Source organism: Bubalus bubalis, chromosome 16 (genome assembly GCF_019923935.1).
Source record: "Bubalus bubalis isolate 160015118507 breed Murrah chromosome 16, NDDB_SH_1, whole genome shotgun sequence".
Classification (NCBI taxonomy): Eukaryota; Metazoa; Chordata; class Mammalia; order Artiodactyla; family Bovidae; genus Bubalus; species Bubalus bubalis.
Window position 1 is genome coordinate 24,242,884 of NC_059172.1, and position 12,470 is coordinate 24,255,353.

At 41.3% G+C, this 12,470-nt stretch overlaps 1 long non-coding RNA gene and 1 pseudogene across 3 annotated transcripts in view; both read left to right on the forward strand.

Annotated features, from left to right (window-relative positions):
* LOC112579592 overlaps positions 1-12,470 on the forward strand; it is a 207,892-nt gene that overhangs the window by 70,016 nt on the left and 125,406 nt on the right. The window lies entirely within an intron of this gene.
* Positions 5,382-5,498, forward strand: LOC112579738 (annotated as a pseudogene).

The following is a 12,470-nucleotide window of genomic DNA, read 5'->3' on the forward strand; positions in this document are numbered from 1 at the left end:
ATATGTGGGTAAGCTAGTTCTCTTATTTCAATTGGTAAAGCAGTTTGGGGAAGATGATAAACAAACCACACAAACACATGCACTGAATTCCACTTGTCTGTGTAGTTTAGAGCAAGGTGACTTTAAGATTTGATTGCACTGATGGAGTGTGACTGTGGGTGGGGCGGGGGTGTGGGTGGGTGGCATTCATTTTCAGCCGCCATTATGAAAGTAGAACTTGCTTGCTTTTACTATCAGTACAATATGTGCCTTTGTAAACAGGACACAATCTGGAACCCGATTCCCATATTAAATACACTTTTCTGTAGTTCATTTTTAGAATTTTGAGCTTAGCTTCCTCATGCTGTTATAGAGCAGACTTAATTTGTACCTACAGAAGGCTATTCTCTTGGAGTCTGGGGTTACTGTGGGGAAATCATAAATGAATTGGCATTGGTGGGGAGAGAGAAAAACTGACTGTCACAGATCACTCTTTTGAGTTTCCAACCATCTAGAGGATGCCACATGGAAGAAGGAAGAGTTCAGAGAGGACCAGCATTTAAACCAGAACGCATTTTAGTCTCTACTGGACTAGCTTTGATCATGAAGAACTGTCTCCCTTACGGCTAGTGGTCTCACACAACACTAGGTTATAAAATAATAGATTCACATTTTACTAGCTGTATGCCTATTTTCAAATTATTTAATTTTTCTAAATATTAATCATCAGTAACATGAGGCTACTACTCACTGAATGAATCTTTTGTTATTTTTAATATTATTAATTAAAATAAAACCACCTATATTTTGTCTTACTCATAACTGATAAAAAAAGAGTGCCATTTTCCTTTTGATCTCATATTTTTGGGTAGGTTGGGAGAACAGAAACTTGATAATTGGGACAAGAAGTATCCAGGTAGAGGGAATATATGCTGATTCTTTCCTATATTTGACACTGCTTTTGTTTTAAGAAAGTTAATCAGTTTTACATCCTAGACAAGAAAAGACAAATGCATTTAATTTCCAGTAGCCTTTTTTTAATACTCATTCTACATTTCCTCTACAGCCCTTGGTAATGGTGAATTCTTTTTCTTTCTTGAATTTCTTCCTTTGGCTTCCACAAGACTCTACCATCTTAGTTTTGCCTAATCACGTGACTGCACTACTTCCTCTAACATTAGGGGGAAAAAATGTGCTCTGGTTATTCATTGCCACAAAATAGACTACCTCCGAACTTCTTGGCTTAAAATGAGAAGTATCATTTTATTTTTATTCCCTATGGTTCTGGATGTTGATTGCTTAATTGGTGGTTCTCACTTATGTTCTCTCATGCAGGTACAATCAGGAATGCAGGGCTGGAATCTTCTGAGAACTTATTCAGGCATGTCTGGCTCCTGAGAAGAGAGGAGGAGATTTGAATAGTTGGGGGTGGGGCTGCAGCAGCTAGGGATCTTTGGATATCTCACTGTATCTGTGTAAGTCCTATTCATAGTCTTTTTAGTGTACAGCTTGCAGGGTAACCATGCTTACATGGTGGCTCAAGGCTTCAAAGATATATTTCTGAGAAAGAGAAAGAAAGCGATAATGTTTCATGATCTCACCTCAAAAATCATGAATTATCACTTCTGAAACATTTTACCCATAAAGAAGATGTGGTAAACATACACAATGGAATATTACTCAGTCATAAAGGAACAGAATTGGGTAATTTGTAGTGATGTGGATGGATGAACCTAGAGCCTGTTATACAGAGTGAAGTCAGAAAGAGGAAAACAAATATCCCATGTTAATACATATATATCAGTTCAGTCAGTTCGGTTCAGTCACTCAGTCATGTCTGACTCTTTGTGACCCCATGGATTGCAGCACGCCAGGCCTCCCTGTCCATCTCCAACTCCTGGAGTTCACTCAAACTCATGTCCATCGAGTCGGTGATGCCATCCAGCCATCTCATCCTCTGTCATCCCCTTCTCCTCCTGCCCCCAATCCCTCCCAGCATCAGAGTCTTTTCCAATGAGTCAACTCGTGGCATCAGGTGGCCAAAGTATTAGAGTTTCAACTTTAGCATCAGTCCTTCCAAAGAACACCCAGGACTGATCTCCTTGAGAATGGACTGGTTGGATCTCCTTGCAGTCCAAGGGACTCTCAAGAGTCTTCTCCAACACCATATATATGCTAAAAAATGGTACTGATGAGCCTATTTTCAGGGCAGGGATAGAGATTCAGACATAGAGAATGGACTAGCGAACCCAGGGAGAAGATGAATTGAAAGAGTAGCACTGATGTATATACACTACTATGTGTAAAATACGTAATTAGCGGGCAGCTGCTATGTAACACAGGGAGCTCAGCCCAGTACTCTGGGAAGACCTAAAGTGGGTAGGATGGGGGACCTGGGAGGCAGGCTCAAGAGGGAGGTAATATATATATACTTATAGCTGATTAATGTTGTTGTAGGGCAGAAACTAACACAATTACACTCCAATTTAAAAAAATCCAAAAAAAATAAAAAAAGTTACAAGGGCTTGTGTAGGTTTGAGGGGAGGAGAAATAGACTCCACTATTGATAAGGATGAGATAAGATTCTGAAAGAGCATGTGGAACCAGAAATATTTTTGTGGCCACGTTGAGACAATGAAATGTACCACAGTCTGTTCTCTGGTGCCGTGATATGTCATTGGGGCAGGGCAGGCACACAGATTGAGTGTGAGACCCTGATGCTGGGGGAAGAGGTCCCACTCCATCAATGGTCAGCCTGCAGTGATCCTCTCAGAAGAGAAAGTGGTGAGAGCGGATCCAGCCTTCTGTCGGGGCCGTCTGGTCTTGGGGCCAGTGTGTGAGCTGGAGACCGGGACTAGCCTGAGGGCTGTGCCCTGCAGAGCTCCCACAGCCCTCACAGTGGCCACCCACTGGTCAGGCCCAGACCTTGAAGATCTCCTTGAATCTCCAGGGTTACAGTCCTTGGAGACCTCTCAGCAACTGGACTATACAGCCACGGACATTAAGATAAGAGCTTCAACCAGCCTCAGTCTTTCTGTTCAAGTTTCAAAAAATGGTCCAGGTAAGATCAGTTGTCTATCCCTAGGAGGTGGTAGGAGGTCAAATTAAGTCACAGGGATGTTGCACAGCATTATTTCAGGTCCAGCTCTGTGGTTGAGGATGTTCTCAGGAGAGGGGCAATTGTTGTAAGCTGGGGATTAACCTGATTGGTATTTCCTACAACGTGTATTCCTCATGCTGCTAATTGTTCAGTTGCTAAGTCGTGTGGGACTCTTTGCAACTTAATGGACTGCAGCATGCCAGGCTTCCCTGGCCTTCATTGTCTCCCAGAGTTTGGTCAGATTCATTTTCATTGAGTCGGTGCTGCTATCTATTCCTTCTCTCCAGTTTAAATGAAAAGTGTGATGATGGTCTTGGTTCTGGGTGCCTGGTTTCCTCAATGATGATGGCTGGGCAGGGTCTGGGGACCTGGCCCTGTGGGCACCTCCAGCTGAGATCTCCCTCTTCAGCTGGGGTGGGACAGTGGAGGGAAGAGCTAGGCTGGGTGCCGGATGAACGTTTGCTCCCAGGTTGGATTACTGGTCCTTGCAGGAATCCCCTCCTCTTAGTCAGGACCTAGACCTCAGAGGGCAAAAGTTGAGCCTTGGGACCTTGCCCATTCTTCTCAGAAGAGAGAATAACATTTGTTTTGGTGAAAGTTTACAGGAAAATTGTGACCTGACCTTAGGAAGAAATGATCTGACACCAAGAAGTTAGCAACAACTAACCATGTCCTTCCCTTCCCTTTGCTATAAAAGTGTTTTGCTGAAAACTTTCAGAATGTTCAGGTTTTTAAGACATGAGTCGGTCTGCTTGCATGGCCCTGCAGTAAACCTTCCTCTGCTCCAAACTCTGACTTCTTGCTAATGTTTGCACCCACTGTGTATTGAGCACACGGACTTGTTTGGTAACAAATCTCTTCTACATGCACAATAGCCTCACTCTGTCCCTAAGACGACCCCCTCCAAAAGTTTCATTCCTTTGTGACAATGGGCCAGGATCTCAGCATATATGTCAGTCAGGTCTAGGTGTGGATGAGCAGTGTGGATCCTTGGGAATAGGTTTTTGAGTATCTTTCTTTTTGATCTAAGACCTGTAAAGGAAAGTGGAATAACCACAGTAAATAATCCTATTTTAAAAGGGGGAAACTGGAAGCACAAAAGTCATTGGTCCATAGCATTGAAAAAAAATAGCCCAGCATATATTGCCAATTCCCTGATGAAGGTTTAATCATACTGTCTGGGAATGATTTTTCACAGCTCTTGGCTTTGCCTTTCCCATAAAATGCAGACTGTGTTTGCAGCTCAATAATTTTTTCAGTCTGTTTCCTGCTAGTAGAAGCTCTATTTGGTATTTTTATTTGGTACTTTTTTGGGGGTATTTTATTTGGTATATTTTAATTTTTTTTATTTTTTGGTCCTTTTCAGTTTAAGCTGATACAATTCCTTAAAAAAAAACTCTGTATTTTTTTTTTAAACTCTGTGTTTTTAAAAGTTTTCATATTTCATATTGGTTGGTGTATAGTTGATTTACAATGTTGTGTTAGTTTCAAGTATACAGCACAGTGATTCAATTACACATATGCATCTATCCTTTTTCAGATTCTTTTCTCATATAGTTATTATAGAGTACTGAGTAGTTCTGTGTGCTATGCAATAGGTTCTTATTGACTATCACATTTATGTATAGAGATGTATGTATAAAATTTGGATTTTTTAATGTACCAATCTCTAATCCATCACATTAGACAAAAGCCACAACCATGGATCTCTTCAGGGCAAACTCTGGGCTACACTGAGCTTCCTTTGCAATTGTTATGGGACAAATGCACTTCCAATACTTAGAAGCCCCATTGTATAAAAGAATCAGTAATATTCCTACAGGTTTTTTGTCTGTTTAAGGTACCTCTTACATGGGTTTTTGCAATGATACTCCTAGCTTTATCTTTAGACCATGTTTCCTGATTGTAGGCTAGACTTTGTCTTTATCCTGAAGTCATTTCTTAATTGTAAAATGATTTTTCTTTCAGAGAGGCTGGGAATAAAAATGGTTTATTTACTCAGTGAATTCTGACTCCTTTATATTTGACACTTCTTTCTTTCGTTTTTCTCCCTCCTGTTGCTCTTTCCTATAGGCAGCTAGAAGGCAGGCACTGACTTCAGTGCTTTGTCTGGAAATCTCATTACTTATATCATCTGGTTTACTACATACATTTTTCTTATTATCCAGATTATAGTAGGCAATAATGTTGTTAACACTTCCTTCAGGACTGCCAGACTTTTTATCAGGCAATTCATGGAACCAAGATACCTGTCTCAAGATAGAGGACCAGGCTTTTATGACTTTTCTTGGAAATCATATATCCTTATGCATACCACCCTGAATGCACCGAATCTTGTCTGATCTCGGGAGTTAAGCAGGGTTTGGCCTGGTTAGTACTTGGATGGGAGACTGCCTGGGAATACCAGGTGCTGTAGGCTTTTGGGAGGGCCTTTTCTGGTGGTTCATCTGGTAAAGAATCTGCCTGCAATGCGGGAGACCTGGGTTTGATCCCTGGGTCAGGAAGATCCCCTTGAGAAGGGAATGGCTACCCACTCCAGTATTTTTGCCTGGAGAATCCCAAGGACAGAGGAGACTGGCAGGCTACAGTCCTTGGGGTCGCAAAGAGTCAGACACAACTGAGCAACTAATGCTTTCACTTTGTTATTTTTCCTCTCACTTCAACTGATCACAAAGACCCACTCAATTTGAGGAGGAAGGGGAATAGTCTCTACTTCTTAATAAGGGGAAGTGGTAAGGATCATAAAAGCATGTAGGAGCAGAAATATTGTTCTGGCCATTTATGTAGAATATAACCTAACACATTCAGAATATAATTGTTTCCAAAGGTTCTGTTCTTCTCCTGCTCCATTTTTATTTTACTAATCTTTCTTTTGTGATGTATTCTATACTCATGGACTGGTTGGACTGCAAGGAGATCCAACCAGTCCATCCTTAAGGAGATCAGTCCTGGGTGTTCACTGGAGGGACTGATGTTGAAGCTGAAACTCCAATACTTTGGTCACCTGATGAGAAGAACTGACTCATTTGAAAAGACCCTGCTGCTGGGAAAGATTGGGGGCAGGAGGAGAAGGGGACCACAGAGGTTGAGATGGTTGGATGGCATCACTGACTTGATAGACATGGGTTTGGGTGGACTCCAGGAGTTGGTGATGGACAGGGAGGCCTGGCGTGCTGCGGTTCATGAGGTTGCAGAGTCGGATCTGACTGAGCGACTGAAATGAACCAATGGCATCCCACTCCAGTACTCTTGCCTGGAAAATCCTATGGATGGAGGAGCCTGGTGGGCTGCAGTCCATGGGGTTCGCTAAGGGTCAGACCCGACTGAGCGACTTCACTTTCACTTTTCACTTTCCTACATTGGAGGAGGAAATGGCAACCCACTCCAGTGTTCTTGCCTGGAGAATCCCAGGGATGGGGGAGCCTGGTGGGCTGCCATCTATGGGGTCGCACAGAGTCGGACACGACTGAAGCGACTTAGCAGCAACAGCAGAACTAAACTCATGGCTTCAAAAAACATATTATGTATATGACTCCCTAAATTAGCTTCATTATTCTAGTCATCATTATCACCCAATAGCTAAAACATGTAAAACACCTATAGTGATCCAGATACTGTATTAAGGGTTTCACATGAACTGTCTTATTAATATATAGTGCCTGCATGACTCTATGATATTGTTTTTGTTTTATAGAGGAGTTTTGGGTGCCTATGTACTTAACCACAGGCATACAGTTCTTAGGTAGAGCAATGTACATTTTATTTAGTTTCTCAAGTCTGACGGTCTAAAAATGACAAATCAATATTTCATACTTAAAAGTTTGGTTTCAGGACATTTAATTTTTGCTCTGGATTAGGCAGTGAAACACATAAGTAGTTTTCTTTGCCCTAAAGAAAAAAGTATTAAAATTAGAAAATTGTGCCTTTTAAGCAAAATCAATACAGTTGTTAGAATGTTTTACCCTTTCCCCTCAAAAACACTATTAGAACCGCAACACTTATAAATTATAAAACTTCAAAGTGATAATTTTGCTAAGTATTAAATATATAAGAAATTGAGGTCCAGAAATTAGGTGGCCTGTAGGAGCTGTACATTCTGTTCTGGAAGAAATGAAACTGGAGCCCAGATGGTTTGAGGGAAGAGTGTATGTAGAGCTGATTTTGTAAAAAAATTTAATTATATTGAAGTATAGATGATTTACAACATTGTGTTAGTTTCAGGTATTCAGCAAAGTGATTCAGTTATACATATATGTGTGTGTATATGTGTATATATATATATATATATATATACATATTTAGATTCTCTTTTCATATAGGTCATCACAGAATTTTTTTTAATTTACTTTTAATTGGAGGATATTGTGTTACAATGTTGTGTTGTTTTCTGCTGTACCACAATGTGAATCAACCATAAGTATACCAACATCTCCTCCCTCTTGAGCTTCCCTTGCACCTCCCCATCCCACCCCTCTAGGTGGTCCCAGAGCACCAGACTGAGCTCTCTGTGTTATACAGCAACCTCTTCCCACTAGCTAGCTATTTTACACATGGCAGTGTATCTGCACTACTGAGTAGGTTCTTGGTTATCTATCTTTTATGTAATAGTGTGTAAATATTCATCCTAAGTTCCTGATTTATCCCTCCCTGCCACATTTTCCCTTTGGTAACCATAAGCTTGCTCTTGATATCTATAAATCTGTTTCTGTTTTACAAACAAATTCATTTGTATCATTAAAAAAATTAGATTCCACATATGAATAATATCATATGATATTTGTCTTTCTTTGTTTGACTTACTTCACTTGGTATGATAATTTCGAGGTACATCCATATTGCTAAAATGTATTTCATTATTTTTATGGCTGAGTAATATTCCACTGTATATATGTGCCACATCTGTATCTGTTCCTCTTAGGTTGCTTCCTTGTCCTGGCTATTATAAATAGTGCTTCAGTGAACACTGGGATGCATGAATCATTTCAAATTATGATTTTCTCCAGATATATGCCTAGGATTGGGATTGATGGATAATATGGCAGTTTCATTTTTAGTGTTTCAAGGAACCCACATTAGATCAGATCAGATCAGATCAGGTCAGTTGCTCAGTCGTGTCCGACTCTTTGCGACCCCATGAATCGCACCATGCCAGTCCTCCCTGTCCTTCATCAACTCCCGGAGTTCACTCAGACTCATGTCCATCGAGTCAGTGATGCCATCCAGCCATCTCATCCTCTGTCGTCCCCTTCTCCTCTTGCCCCCAATCCCTCCCAGCATCAGAGTCTTTTCCAATGAGTCATCTCTTCGCATGAGGTGGCCAAAGTACTGGAGTTTCAGCTTTAGCATCATTCCTTCCAAAGAAATCCCAGGGCTGATCTCCTTTACAATGGACAGGTTGGATCTCCTTGCAGTCCAAGGGACTCTCAAGAGTCTTCTCCACCACAGTTCAAAAGCATCAATCTTCGGCACTCAGCCTTCTTCACAATCCAACTCTCATATCCATATATGACCACAGGAAAAACCATAGCCTTGACTAGACGAACCTTTGTTGGCAAAGTAATGTCTCTGCTTTTGAATATGCTATCTAGGTTGGTCATAACTTTCCTTCCAAGGAGTAAGCGTCTTTTAATTTCATGGCTGCACTCACCATCTGCAGTGATTTTGGAGCCCAGAAAAAGTCTGACACTGTTTCCATTGTTTCCCCATCTATTTCCCATGAAGTGATGGGACCGGATGCCATGATCTTCGTTTTCTGAATGTTGAGCTTTAAGCCAACTTTTTCACTCTCCACTTTCACCTTCATCAAGAAGCTTTTGAGTTCCTCTTCACTTTCTGCCATAAGGGTGGTGTCATCTGCATATCTGAGGTTATTGATATTTCTCCCGGCAATCTTGATTCCAGCTTGTGTTTCTTCCAGTCCAGCGTTTCTCATGATGTACTCTGCATATAAGTTAAATAAGCAGGGTGACAATATACAGCCTTGATGTACTCCTTTTCCGATTTGGAACCAGTCTGTTGTTCCATGTCCAGCCCATACTGTTCTCCATAGTGGTTGTACCAATTTACATTCCCACCAAAGTAAGAGTGTGTAAGTTCCCTTTTCTCTATACTCTCCAGCATTTATTATTATAGACCTTTTGATTATGGGATGAAGTGATACTTCTTTGATTTGTATTTCTCTGATAATTATGCAAGCAAATTTGGAAAATTCAACAGTGGCCACAGGACTGGAAAAGGTCAGTTTTCATTCTAATCTCAAAGAAAGACAATGTCAAAAAATGTTCAAACTACTGCACAATTGCACACATCTTACATGCTAGCAAAGTAATACTCAAAATTCTCCAAGCCTGTCTTCAACAGTACGTGAACTGTGAACTTCCGGATGTTCATGTTGGATTTAGAATAGGCAGCAAAATCAGAGATCAAATTGCCAACATCCGCTGGATCATCGAAAAAGCAAGAGAGTTCCAGAAAAACATCTATTTCTGCTTTATTGACTATGCCAAAGCCTTTGACTGTGTGGATCACAATAAACTGTGGAAAATTCTGAGAGAGATGGGAATACCAGACCGTCTGACCTGCCTCTTGATAAACCTATATGCAGGTCAGGAAGCAACAGTTAGAACTGGACATGGAACAACAGACTGGTTCCAAATCGGAAAAGGAGTATGTCAAGGCTGTATATTGTCACCCTGCTTATTTAACTTATATGCAGAGTACATCATGAGAAATGCTGGGCTGGAAGAAGCACAAGCTGGAATCAAGATTGCTGGGAGAAATATCAATAACCTTAGATAAGAAGATGATACCACTCTTATGGCAGAAAGTGAAGAAGAACTAAAGAGCCTCTTGATGAAAGTGAAAGAGGAGAGTGAAAAAGTTGGCTTAAAACTCAACATTCAGAAAACTAAGATCATGGCATCTGGTCCCATCACTTCATGGCAAATAAATGGGGAAACAATGGAACCAGTGACAGACTTTATTTCTTTGGGCTCCAGTATCACTGCAGATGGTGGCTGCAGCCATGAAAAAGATACTTACTCCTTGGAAGAAAAGTTATGACTAACCTAGACAGCATATTAAAAAGCAGAGACATTACTTTGCCAACTAAGGTCCATCTAGTCAAGGCTATGGTTTTTCCAGTAGTCATGTATGGATGTGAGAGTTGGACTATAAAGAAAGCTGAGCACTGAAGAATTGATGCTTTTGAACTGTGGTGTTGGAGAAAACTCTTGAGAGTCCCTTGGACTGCAAGGAGATCCAACCAGTCCTTCTTAAAGGAAATCAGTCCTAAATATTCACTGGAAGAACTGATACTGAAGCTGAAACTCCAGTACTTTGGCTGCCTGATGAGAAGAACTGACTCATTGGAAAAGACCCTGATACTGGGAAAGATTGAGGGCAGGAGGAGAAGGGGACCACAGAGGATGAGATGGTTGGATGGCATCACCGACTCAATGGACATGTATTTGAGTAAACTCCGGGAGTTGGTGATGCACAGGGAAGCCTGGCATGCTGCAGTCCATGGGGTCACAGATTCGGACATGACTGAGAGACTGAGCTGAACTGAAACATCTTTTTATGTATTTTTTGTCCATCTGTATATCTATTTGGAGAAATGTCTATTTAGATTTTCTGCCCATTTTTTGATTGACTGTGAGGTGATTTTTGGTCGTAGCTCTTTTACCTCCAAAGTCCACTTAGTTAACCACCAAATCAGGTTATCTACTAGGCTTATATCTCTGGTTCTGAGTCCTTTTCCAAGATTGTCCAAATGCTTCCTGGATAATGTCACCTTTTTGAATCTTCTCTCTGGAAAAGAAGATGGCTACAGACGGAGGCCTACAGACTTAGCTGGTGTATACTGAACAGACAGTAGTGAAAGCAACACCCTTCACCTATAGCTGTGAACTTAAAAGACGAGGCAGCATGAGACTCACTCTGGTAGCTGAGCAGAGGATACTGTGTTTTATAAATTAGAGAAGCAGGTTCCAATGTCTTATAAAATGAAAGTGTTCTGGGACAGATTATCAGGAATGATAGTCAAGCATTTGAATAGGGAATTATTGAGCTGGCAAATGGGAGAGAATCTCAGGAAAACATTGCTTATTCATAATAACTGGCCAAATTCACTCAATTTATGTGTTTAGCCATGGAGTAGATGGGCTTTCCTGGTGGCTCAGATGGTAAAGAATCTGCCTGCAATGTGGGAGATCTGGGTTCGATCCCTGAGTTGGGAAGACACCCTGGAGGAGGGCATGGCAACCCACTCCAGTAGACTTGTGTGGAGAATCCCCATGGACAGAGGAGCCTGGCAGGCTATAAGTCCATGGGGTTGCAAAGAGCTGGACATGACTGAGAGACTAAGCACACACACAGATGCTATTATATTTCTCATCATCCCATTATTGTCTCAAATATATTATCTTTTCCATATAAAGACTTAAAAAGTTACTTTCAAAATTGAGAACTTGTTTAAAAGCAATTTGTGCTTCCCAGGTGGAGAAGGAAATGGCAACTCACTCCAGTACTCTTGCCTGGAAACTCCCATGGACAGAGGAGCCTGGTAGGCTGCATTCCATGGGGTTGCTAAGGGTCAGACATGACTGAGCGACTTCACTTTCACTTTTCACTTTCATGCATTGGAGAAGGAAATGGCAACCCACTCCAGTGTTCTTGCCTGGAGAATCCCAGGGATGGGGGAGCCTGGTGGGCTGCCATCTATGGGGTCGCATAGAGTCAGACATGACTGAAGTGACTTAGCAGCAACAGCAGTGCTTCCCGGGTGGCACAGTGTTAAAGAATCTGTCTGCCAGTGCAGGAGATGAAGAGACTTGGGTTCAATCCCTGGGTTAGGAAGATCCTCGAGAGTAGGAAATGGCAACCAGCTCCAGCATTGGTGCCTGGAAAATTCCATGAACAAAGGAGTCTGGCAGTTTATAGTTCATGGGGTCATAGTCAGACATGACTGAGCACACACATCAGAACATTAAAAGCAATTTATGTGAAAAGAGAGTGGAGGTTTTAGTTGACTAATACCTCAGTATGAATCTCCATTGTCCTAACTTTTTTCTTTTACTGCTGAGGTGAAAATAGGTTGCCTTCAAAGATTCTGCAGTGAAAGAAGTGATAATTCCATGCTGCTCTGAATATGTACAACCACTGCTAAAGCTTATACTGTCTTTTGATCAAGGGATTCTCTTGGAGATCAAATCAGTCAATCCTAAAGGAAATCAATCCTGAATATTCATTGGAAAGATTAATGCTGAAGCTCCAATACCATGGCTACCTAATGTGAAGAGCCTATTGATTAAAAAAGGCCCTGATCACTTCATGGGAAATAGATGGGGAAACAGTGGAAACAGTGTCAGACTTTATTTTTTGGGGCTCC